The 11,827-nt window shown below is 43.4% G+C and overlaps 1 protein-coding gene and 1 long non-coding RNA gene across 2 annotated transcripts in view; both read right to left on the bottom strand.

Moving 5' to 3' along the window:
* The window catches only part of LOC115226317 (zinc finger protein 2 homolog), a 28,257-nt gene extending 20,230 nt beyond the window's left edge, over nucleotides 1–8,027 (bottom strand). Inside the window, exons 1-3 of the mRNA XM_036515053.1 lie at nucleotides 7,514–8,027; nucleotides 7,157–7,261; nucleotides 7,027–7,072 (exon numbers count right to left, since the gene is read on the bottom strand). The gene's annotated coding sequence lies outside the window, so the exon portion shown is untranslated. The remainder of the gene's footprint in view (nucleotides 1–7,026; nucleotides 7,073–7,156; nucleotides 7,262–7,513) is intronic.
* A 101-nt stretch (nucleotides 8,028–8,128) lies between these two features.
* Nucleotides 8,129–11,184, bottom strand: LOC118768478. The gene is made up of 2 exons (XR_005004332.1): nucleotides 11,151–11,184; nucleotides 8,129–8,562 (listed from the first exon to the last, which is right to left on the bottom strand). It is a non-coding gene; the product is annotated as an uncharacterized LOC118768478 (long non-coding RNA).
* Between the last annotated feature and the right edge of the window lie 643 nt (nucleotides 11,185–11,827).

Raw genomic sequence — 11,827 nt, forward strand, 5'->3', positions numbered from 1 at the left:
AGGTCCACTTTGCCTTTCATCCTTTCGGGGTCGATAAATTAAGTACCAGTTACACACTGATGTCGATGTAATTGACTTAATCCCTTTGTTTGTCCCCTCTGTGTTTAGCCCCTTGTAGGTAGTAAAGAAATAGCAAAGTATATGAAACACAAAATAAATAATTTTTTAAACAAAGTATATAGGCGCAGGAGTGGCTGTGTGGTGAGTAGCTTGTTTACCAACCACATGGTTCCGGGTTCAGTCCCACTGCATGGCACCTTGGGCAAGTGTCTACTACTATAGCCTCGGGCCGACCAAAGCCTTATGAGTAGATTTGGTAGACGGAAACTGAAAGAAGCCCGTCGTATATATGTATATATATATATATGTGTGTGTATGTTTCTGTGTTTGTGTTTGTCTCCCTAGCATTGCTTGACAACCGATGCTGGTGTGTTTATGTCCCCGTCACCTAGCGGTTCGGCAAAAGAGACCGATAGAATAAGTACTGGGTTTACAAAAGAATAAGTCCGGGGGTCGAGTTGCTCGATTAAAGGCGGTGCTCCAGCATGGCCGCAGTCAAATGACTGAAACAAGTAAAAGAAATAGTAGAAGAAAGGCGCAGGAGGTAAGTAGCTTGCTTACCAATTACATGGTTCCGGGTTCAGTCCCACTGTGTGGCACCTTGGGCAAGTGTCTTCTACTTATAGCCTCGGGCCGACCAAAGCCTTGTGAGTGGATTTGGTAGACGGAAACTGAAAGAAGCCTGTCGTATTTATGTATGTATGTGTGTGTATATGTTTGTGTGTCTGTGTTTGACCCCCTAGCGTTGCTTGACAACCGATGCTGGTGTAAATTGCGTCCCCGTCACTTAACGGTTCGGCAAAAGAAACCGATAGAATAAGTACTGGGCTTACAAAGAATAAGTCCCGGGGTCGAGCTGCTCGATTAAAGGCGGTGCTCCAGCATGGCCACAGTCAAACGACTGAAACAAGTAAAAGAAAGGTGCAAGAGGTAAGTAGCTTGCTTACCAACCACATGGTTCCGGGTTCAGTCCCACTACGTGGCACCTTGGGCAAGTGTCTTCTGCTATAGTCTCGGGCCGACCAAAGCCTTGTGAGTGGATTTGGTAGATGGAAACTGAAAGAAGCCTGTCGTATTTATGTATGTATGTGTGTGTATTTGTTGTGTGTCTGTGTTTGACCCCCTAGCGTTGCTTGACAACCGATGCTGGTGTAAATTGCGTCCCCGTCACTTAACGGTTCGGCAAAAGAATAAGTACTGGGCTTACAAAGAATAAGTCCCGGGGTCGAGCTGCTCGACTAAAGGCGGTGCTCCAGCATGGCCGCAGTCAAATGACTGAAACAAGTAAAAGAGCACACAAAAACACATAGTAAAGATTGACTAGTCATGACTAGCTGGTGTGGATGCACGACTGCGCGTGTGCTCGCACCGGGACCACTGTTCTTAAGTAGTACCAATGAGTAGCTCCATCTGAAAAGGAAGGTGGGGCTAGAGAAAATGTGTCTGTCAGAGTCTGTATTCAAAAAAAGATGGTTGCGTGTTGCACGGATGCTAGGTGTGAAAGGCCTTGCATGAACACGCTGTGATCCCTTACCAAAAGGTTTCAGTTAAAACAACAGGGCTCGTGGGGTCGGCTATCCTGTTCTTTTGACTTCATAAGTCCCATTTTGTTTGTGTGTTCTTGTAACTCATTCGATTTCATTCCAAATAATTCATCCGATTTCACTGTAAATAATTCCATTTCGTCCACATGACCCCATCTGTGTAAACCCTTATGGGTAATAAAGAAATAGTAGTACCAATTAGTTATTTAATTTTTTGGCTCAAAAAGCAAAAAGCAAGGCCATGTCGGGGGACATGGAGTTATGTACAGGGAGGGTGTTCATGCAAAGAGTTCAGGCCACTTGTGGTCAAGAGAGACTTTGAACCGAGCGGTTGTCGGCATCTTCACTATCTCATCCGGCAGCTTATTCCACAGATCTGCAACCCGGACGGAGAAAGCCCCTCTCCTTCGATTGAGATGAAATCGTCGCAGATAGGGCTTTTCGGAGTGACCCCGCAGCCGATGCTCTGGAGCAGGAGTGAAGAACAGCTCTTCAAGAGTTACACTTTCCGCTTTGATGTTTGAGCGAGAATGAGATCACCACGGGTCGTCGTTTTAGAGAATAAAGGTCGAGCGTCTTCAGCTTTCTTCATAAGACAAATAATAATAATAATAGTAATAATAATAATTTTAATTTAATTTAATTTTTTGGCTCAAAAAGCAAAAAGCAAGGCCATGTCGGGGGACATGGAGTTATGTACAAGGTGGTGTTCATGCAAAGAGTTCAGGCCACTTGTGGTCAAGAGAGACTTTGAACCGAGCGGTTGTCGGCATCTTCACTATCTCATCCGGCAGCTTATTCCACAGATCTGCAACCCGGACGGAGAAAGCCCCTCTCCTTCGATTGAGATGAAATCGTCGCAGATAGAGCTTTTCGGAGTGACCCCGCAGCCGACGCTCTGGAGCAGGAGTGAAGAACAGGGAGTGGTGCAAATGTGTACAAGCATATAGGTGCAGGGAAAAATACGACCGTACATAAGGAGTTGGTGATGGAAATGTCCCCTTTTCAACGCCGCACAGTCATCCCACAAAAGAAGAAGAAGCCAAATACATGATATAAATGAATAAGTGCCAAAAGGAATAATGAGGACGACAACCGTTCTACTGTTTGAGAGAGAGAAGACTTTATTTACAGAAGTGTACAATAGGATAAAGTATGGGTGCCAGCAGAGTGGTGTGTCTGAGTACGTGCGACAAGTGTTTGTGTCTGTGTGCGACAGAAGTACAAACAAGGCGTATGAAGAATGCAATACAGAGCATAGAATGAGTCTCTCAGTATATTCAGATAAGATAAGGCGGCGAGCTGGCAGAAACGTTAGCACGCCGGGCGAAATGCTTAGCGGTGTTTCGTCTGCATTACGTTGTGAGTTCAAATTCCGCCGAGGTCGACTTTGCCTTTCATCCTTTCGGGGTCGATAAATTAAGTACCAGTTATGCACTGGGGTCGATGTAATCGACTTAATACCTATGTCTGTCCTTGTTTGTCCCCTCTGTGTTTAGCCCCTTGTGGGTAATAAAGAAATAGGTATTTCGCCCGTCTTTACGTTCTGAGTTCAAATTCCGCTACGGTCGACTTTGCCTTTCATCCTTTAAGGTGGCGAGCTGGCAGAAACGTTAGCATGCTGGGCGAAATACATGGTGGTATTTCACCCGTCTTTACGTTCTGAGTTCAAATTCCGCTACGGTCGACTTTGCCTTTCATCTTTTAAGGTGGTGAGCTGGCAGAAACGTTAGCATACTGGGCGAAATGCGCAGCCGTATTTCGTCTGCCGTTACGTTCTGGGTTCAAATTCCGCCGAGGTCGACTTTGCCTTTCATCCTTTAAGGTGGCGAGCTGGCAGAAACGTTAGCATACTGGGCGAAATGCGCAGCTGTATTTTGTCTGCCGTTACGTTCTGGGTTCAAATTCCGCTGAGGTCGACTTTGCCTTTCATCCTTTCAGGGTCGATAAATTAAGTACCAGTTATGCACTGGGGTCGATTTAAGCGACTTAATCTGTTTGTCTGTCCTTGCTTGTCCCCTCTGTGTTTAGCCCCTTGTGGGTAGTAAAGAAATATATATTCAGATAAGTTGGAGTTAATTTGCCAGTTCATAGTAAGGTCACACAATAGTAATAGTACTGTAACAGGATGTTGGGGTCACAAGGTAGAATGCCGGTTGAACACATGTTGTGTAGTGGTTGTGGCTTCAAAAGGGAGGAGCAATGGCCCAGTGGTTAGGGCAGTGGACTCGCGGTCATAGGATCGCGGTTTCGATTCCCAGACCGGGCGTTGTGAGTGTTTATTGAGCGAAAACACCTAAAGCTCCACGAGGCTCTGGCAGGGGATGGTGGTGATCCCTGCTGTACTCTTTCACCACAACTTTCTCTCACTCTTACTTCCTGTTTCTGTTGTACCTGTATTTCAAGAGGCCGGCCTTGTCACTCTCTGTGTCACGCTGAATATCCCCGAGAACTACGTTAAGGGTGCACGTGTCTGTGGAGTGCTCAGCCACTTACACATTAATTTCACGAGCAGGCTGTTCCGTTGATTCGGATCAACCGGAACCCTCGTCGTCGTAACCGATGGAGTGCTTCCATGTGTCTTCAAAGCTGTGCCAGGTTTCAATTTTAGAATATGTATCGCCGTAGCTAGTATTACTCGATTTTTCATGAGTCACATAGTAAAAATGGGTGTTCCTCTGGCCATATGCACCAAGGAAGAACAGGGATCAATGGTCCAATAACCTTCGCGTATTCGCGCTCTCGTCTTTCAACCTTCGCGTATTCGCGGTGCACCCGCCCTTGCCCACCCCCACCACCAATACCGGATATCTCTATATTTTTGCTCCATCTATACCGGATGTCGCTTCTCCCACCACCATTATAGGTGTCTACTCTTCGAACCCCCCTCTTCAATATGCTATTTCACCATGCATTACCCCTCTCGTGATATCCTATGTTCTACTTGTCTAGAACCTGTCATCGTTTCTCCGAACACCCCTCCCCACTGGTGCTCCCCTATATTTCTGCACCCCCCCCCCACATAAAAAGCACCATCCGAACGTGGCCGATGCCAGCACCGCCCCGACTGGCTTCTGTGCAGGTGGCACATAAAAAGCACCAACTGACTGTGGCCGATGCCAGACCCCTCTGGCACCTGTGCAGGTGGCACGTAAAAAGCACCCACAACACTCGCGGAGTGGTTGGCGTTAGGAAGGGCATCCAGCTGTAGAAACACTGCCAGACCAGACTGGAGCCTGGGGCAGCCCCTGGCTCCCCAGACCCCGGTCGAAACCGTCCAACCCGTGCTAGCGCGGAAAACGGACGTTAAACGATGATGATGATGATGATGATGAAAGTTGTGTTGGGGGATCAAACAGCCTACTGCTAGACAAGAATGAAGCACAAAGAGGAAGTCTGATGACCATCAAATTCCACTCCTATCATTATCATGTAAAATACAAATTTATCCTATTGTATATCCCCCTTTTACGGCATGATTTTCTCCTATGTGAATATATTTGCGTTTAGTAAAGCCATTCATTTGAGGGAATGATTTACCAGTTATCACAGAGATATGGTCTCTCTCCTGTATGAGAACGTTTGTGTCTTGTTAAGTCTCTATCTGCAGAGAATGATTTACCACAGATATCACACTGATACTACACTCGCAGAGTGGTTGGCGTTAGGAAGGGCATCCAGCTGTAGAAACACTGCCAGATCAGACTGGAGCCTGGAGCAGCCCCTGGCTCCCCAGACCCCGGTCGAACCGTCCAACCCATGCTAGCGCGGAAAACGGACGTTAAACGATGATGATGATGGCTTCTTTCCTGTATGGATGAATTTGTGTGAAGTTACCTACTTGATTGAATGGTTTACCTATTTCTTTATTACCCACAAGGGGCTAAACACAGAGGGGACAAACAAGGACAGACAAAGGTATTAAGTCGATTACATCGACCCCAGTGCGTAACTGGTACTTAATTTATCGACCCCGAAAGGATGAAAGGCAAAGTTGACCTCGGCGGTTTACCACAGATGTTACACTAATATGATTTTTTCCCCCTGTATGATTCGTTGTAGGATCAACTAGTGACGACTAGCTTGCGCGAGTACGCGAGTGAGCATTGGTCATTCGGTGGTGTCCGTTTATGTTCTGCGACTGCTACATGCTGAATATGTGGTTATTTGTTGGCTGCTTGACTGGAACAAGTGAACTGCTGTCTGTCGACCGTTTGCCCCTTGCTGGTTATCTCCCCATCTGTTGTGTGTCTGTATTTATAATGGTCGTCCCAGCAAGAAGTACAAACATACCACAGAAGTAATTTCTACCTATGTAAGTTGCCGCCTGTTCACTTGTCCCTTAAGTGACACAGTTTGGGTCGGAGTTCGAGTTCAAATCCATCCATCATTTTTTGACAGGACAAAGAAATTTCTTTCGCGCCTGCTTGGGATGTCACACTACTATGATTTTTTACCCCTCTGTATGAATGCTTTTGTGAGTATGCAAAGCAGTTATGTGAAACAATGATTTACTACAGACATCACAATGATGTGGTTTTTCTCCTGTGTGAATGCATATGTGAACAGCTGAACTAAATCTTTCAGAGAATGATTTAAGGTTTGTGAGAAGGTATTTAAATGAGAGAATGATGTACTACAGATATGATAGAGGTGGACATTCATAGAACAAGACTGCCGCTGATCTAAAAATTGTACCTGAAGATGAGGAAGAGGAAGAACTGAGTGAAGTAAGTACAGCAATTCAATATTGATTGTGTCTGACGGTGACTGGCATCCGTTGCTAGTGGAGCACTAAGAGTACCATACGAGTGAGATCGTTACCAGAGCAACAAGATGGCCTTCGTGTCGATGGCATGTTAAGCACACCATTCAAGCGTGATCGTTACCGCATTGCCTTCTAGCACTTGTGCTGGTGGCATGTGAAACATTTGAGCGAGGTCGTCACCAGTGCCGCTGGACTGGCTCCTGTGCAGGTGGCACGTAAAAAGCACCATTTGGGCATGGCTGTGGCCGTTGCCAGTACCACCAAACTGGCCCTCGTACCGGTGGCACGTAAAAGCACCCGCTACACTCTCGGAGTGGTTGGCGTTAGGAAGGGCATCCAGCTGTAGAAACTCTGGCAGATCAGATTGGAGTCTGGTTCGCCAGACCTCAGTCAAATCGCCCAACCCATGCTAGCATGGAAAGCAGACGTTAAACGATGATGATGATGTTCACATTGGTTTGGCCTTATCACACTAATATGGCTTCTCTGTGTGAATATGCTTATGTTTTGTTAAATGAATATTTTCAGAGAATGATTTACAACAGATGTGACAGTGATATGACTTCTCGTCTCTATGAGTATGTTTGTGTCTTGTCAAGTTACTACTTCGAGAGAATGATTTACCACAGATATCACACTGATACGGCTTCTCACCTGTATGGATACGTTTATGTTTACAGAGACCATCATTTCTAGAGAAGGATTCGCCACAGATATCACAATGATATGGTTTTTCTCCTGTATGAGTATGCTTGTGTTGATTTAGATGAGCAGATTCAGAGAATGATTTATCACAGATATCACACTGATATGGTTTCTCTCCTGTATGAGTACGTTTGTGTTGACTCAAGTGACCAGTTTGGCAAAATGATTTACCACAGATATCACACTGATATGGTTTCTCAGCTGTATGAATACGTCTATGTGCAGTGAGACCATTATTTCTAGAGAATGATTTACCACAGATATCACAATGATATGGCTTCTCACCAGTATGAATACGTTTATGTTTAGAGAGACCATCCTTTCTAGAGAATGATTTACCGCAGATATCACACGGATATGGTTTTTCTCCTGTATGAGTACGTCTGTGTTTACTTAAGTCACCGGATTCACAAAAGGATTTACCACAGATATCACAGTGATATGGTTTTTCTCCTGTATGAGTACGTTTGTGTTGGTTTAAATGACCAGATTCGGAAAATAATTTACCGCAGATATCACAGTGATATGGCTTCTCACCCGTATGAATACGTCTATGTGTAGTGAGATAACAATTTCTAGAGAATGATTTACCACAGATATCACAGTGATATGGCTTCTCTCCTGTATGAATACGTCTATGTGTAATAAGACAATGATTTGTAGAGAATGATTTAGTACAGATATCACACTGATATGGTTTTTCTCCTGTATGAGTACGTTTGTGTTTATTTAAGTGACCAGATTCAGAGAATGATTTACCACAGATATCACACTGATATGGTTTTTCCCCTGTATGAATACGGATATGCCTGGTTAAGCTGCGAGTATCAGTGAATGATTTGCCACAGATATCACAGTGATATGGCTTCTCTCCTGTATGAGTACATTTGTGTCCAGTAAGACCATCACCTCTAGAGAAGGATGCACCACAGATATCACAGTGATATGGTTTCTCACCTCTATCAATACATTTTTTTTAATGAGCCTACTTTCCAGAGAAAATGATTTTTTACAGATACCACAATGGTATGAGGATTTTTCAGTCACTTTCTGCATCTCTTCAACAAAATAATAAATCAATCCTTTAAGTCTGTAACATTATCCATTGCTTCAATAGTTTTCTTGTCTCAGAACAATATACGGTTTATTTTCTTGTTTCACTTTTTATCAATTATTTCTTTCAACTGTTTTACAACTATTTTCCCATCAACTCTGATTTTCATCAATATCTGAAGATGCCACAAACGTATTTGAAACTTCATCCAAATTTAATTACTGAAGGCAAATTCATCTTGTACATACTGCAGACTACACAGTAGAGAAATGCTGCCATTAAACTCCATTCACAAGAAATATTTCAATGTAGTTTACCACAGAATTATATATTTGTTGTATACAACGTTTTTCTTTAGTCTTTAAAAGATAACAAATGTTGATGATGAATCTGATGGGAGCAATTCTTTGATGTCACAGTTGTCTGATATTCTGAAATAAGAGAGAAATAACAGTATTAGATATAGAGGAATCATTTTAGTAGCAAAGATATTCCTTTACCTGAACTTTACTTTTCCATTTGTTATTATAATTACATCACACATCATAGTTTAAAGCCTGTATCATATATACGAGGGGCGTTCAATAAGTAATGCCCCTGACCCCCTTGCAGTTGTTTGATCTAGCTGAAATTTTGAATGTGCAATTATTTATACCTCTATAGATTAAGTGGCGAATTACAGCTCTGAACTAATTGTGGTTTCTGATTTACAGGTGTTTGAAATGAGTCAAGTGTGAAATGGAGCCTATTGAGTGTCGAGCAGTGATCTGGTGTTTGTATTTGAAAGGATGCACACCACGGGAGACTTTTGATGAAATGAAAGTAACTTATGGTGATGATGCCCCATCATATGACCTTGTAAAACGCTGGCATTGTGAATTCAAACATAGTCGGAACTCTGTGGAAACAGCTCCCAGATCTGGTCGCCCCCTTCTGCCGTTGATGAGACGTCTGTCCGTCAAGTTGAGGCTGCCATTTTGGAAGGTCAACGCATAACTATTCACCAAATAGCCCATAAGGTCAAGATTAGTACCGGGTCTGTGGAAACTATCATTTATGACCATTTGCATATGCAAAAGGTGTCTGCCAGATGGATTTCCAGGTTGCTCACACCTTTCCAGAAGCAAGAACGCATTGAGTGCTCGAGGGTGAATTTGGAGATGTGCCAAGAAGATGAGTCAAAATTTTTCAAAAGACTGATCACACAGGATAAAACCTGTGTCCATCACTATGATCCATAGACCAAAGCCCAGTCAATGCAGTGAAAGCACCGTGACTCACCTCCTCCAAAGAAGGCAAGGGTGCAGCCCTCCGCTGACAAGGTTATGCTCACAGTCTTCTGGGACCAGGACGGAGTAGTGATGACAGATTTCCTGGCAAAGGGTACCACAATTGCAGGAGCCTATTATGCTTCACTTTTGAGGAAATTAAGAGAAGCTATCAAAATCAAGAGGCGGTGCAAGATCAGCAAAGGCATCCTCCTCCTGCAGGACAACGCTCCGGTCCACAACTCGCGTGTCGCCAGATCAGAAGCACAGGCGTGCAGCTATGAACTCCTCCCCTTGCACCCTCTGATTTTCACCTCTTCCCAGCCATGAAGTTGATTTTGAAAGGAAAGCGTTTCCCAGATGATGCAGCCTTGATTTCTGAAGTCACGTTGTGGTTGGAGGACCAAGCTGGGGTCTTCTACAAAAACGGTCTCCAGAGCTGTATCAAACGATGGGAGAAATGCATAACTCTGGGTAGTTCCTATGTAAGAAAAGACTAATAACTGTGCCAAGTGTCGTTGCTCTACTGCTATGGGAAGTGGGTCAGGGGCATTACTTATTGAACGCCCCTCGTATATATATATATATATATATATATATATACATACATATATCTGGTGGTGAAACTGATTTCTACAGCTGATCAAACTGGTGCAATATTAAATAAAGCTTCTTGCTCAAGAGCACAGTGCACAGCCCGGTTCAGGAATCAAACTCACTACCTTATGGTTGTGAGCCAGGTGCTCTAACCATTGAGCCATTCACTGTACGTACACAAATACATTAATACATTATTTAATCGGGGTCGATTAAATAAGTACCAGTTATGCACTGGGGTCGATATAATCGACTTAATCCGTTTGTCTGTCCTTGTTTGTCCCCTCTGTGTTTAGCCCCTTGTGGGTAATAAAGAAATAGAAAAGATGGTTGATGGTTTTAATTGCAAACCAAACCGGAAGTTTGCTTACAAGGACGGACATGACAGAAATTATTATTCTGATTTCACAATATAAAAATTAAGGAAGCCGCTCTGCTTTCATTTTACAGCAAATGCAGGCAATTTACTTTACACAGCACACAAAAGTTATCCTTAGATTTAAAAAGGCGATCTTTCGTCTCTAGTAGACCTTTCCGTCGATTTCCGTAAAAAAAATTTTTTTTTTTTACATATGGGCTTGCGGGAACTTTTGAAGTAATATACATACATATACACATACACCGAGTAAAAAATTTCAGTTATCTCTTTCTTTCACACATTACTCTGTCTGTCTCTTCACACACACTAACAGAAGCACTTCACTTACACAACATACTGTCTGTCTCCCACACCCCATCAAACACACACACACACATGTACATCAATGCTTCCCATGCACGGTAACTTCAAAAGAACTTCCCTCGTCATACAATCGCTTTCTCTTAGTCTCTTTCGCTCTCATTACTTCAAAAGTTCCCGCAAGCCCATATGTAAAAAAAAAAAAAAATTTTTACGGAAATCGACGGAAAGGTCTACTAGAGACGAAAGATTGCCCACAAAAGTTATCCTTAGATCTTAAAAATAATAATAGATTAATATTTCAAACTGTAGAATATCATTGTCCTATAGGTAAACGTCTGGAGAAAGAAACATCTTTTTCCAATGTTGTGTGTGTTTTGCCTTTTATATTATTACTGCATTCTTGAAAGGTCACATAATTAAATCTTTTTTTCCACATTATGAAATTATGAAACTGAACGTTTTGTAAACTTACCGCTTTCAAAATGTAAACATCGAAGCAGGACCGGTTGGAAACGAAGTTTTGTAAAAGTTGTTTCCCTTTATAAGATTTAGTTCTTGAATTATCCAGTAGATGGCTCTACAAAATGTTTCGTTCTATTCAGTATTTTACTTCTCATTCTGGAGGCGCAATGGCCCAGTGGTTAGGGCAGCGGATTCCCGGTTTCGATTCCCAGACCGGGCGTTGTGAGTGTTTATTGAGCGAAAACACCTAAAAGCTCCACGAGGCTCCGGCAGGGGATGGTGGTGATCCCTGCTGTACTCTTTCACCACAACTTTCTCTCACTCTTACTTCCTGTTTCTGTTGTACCTGTATTTCAAAGGGCCGGCCTTGTCACTCTCTGTGTCACGCTGAATATCCCCGAGAACTACGTTAAGGGTGCACGAGCAGGCTGTTCCGTTGATTCGGATCAACCGGAACCCTCGTCGTCGTAACCGACAGAGTGCTTCCCCTACTTCTCATTCTGCACTGTCACGCGGGTGACTAGGGTTCGATTCCCCACCGGGGAGCTTCATATTTGTTAAGGCGGCAAGTTGGCAGAACCGTTACGAAATTGGGCAAAATACTTAGCACTATTCCGTCCGTCTGTACGTTCTGAGTTCAAATTACGCCGAGCTCTACAAATGAAGTTGCATAACTACATTAGCAAC

Source organism: Octopus sinensis, linkage group LG30 (assembly GCF_006345805.1).
Source record: "Octopus sinensis linkage group LG30, ASM634580v1, whole genome shotgun sequence".
Classification (NCBI taxonomy): Eukaryota; Metazoa; Mollusca; class Cephalopoda; order Octopoda; family Octopodidae; genus Octopus; species Octopus sinensis.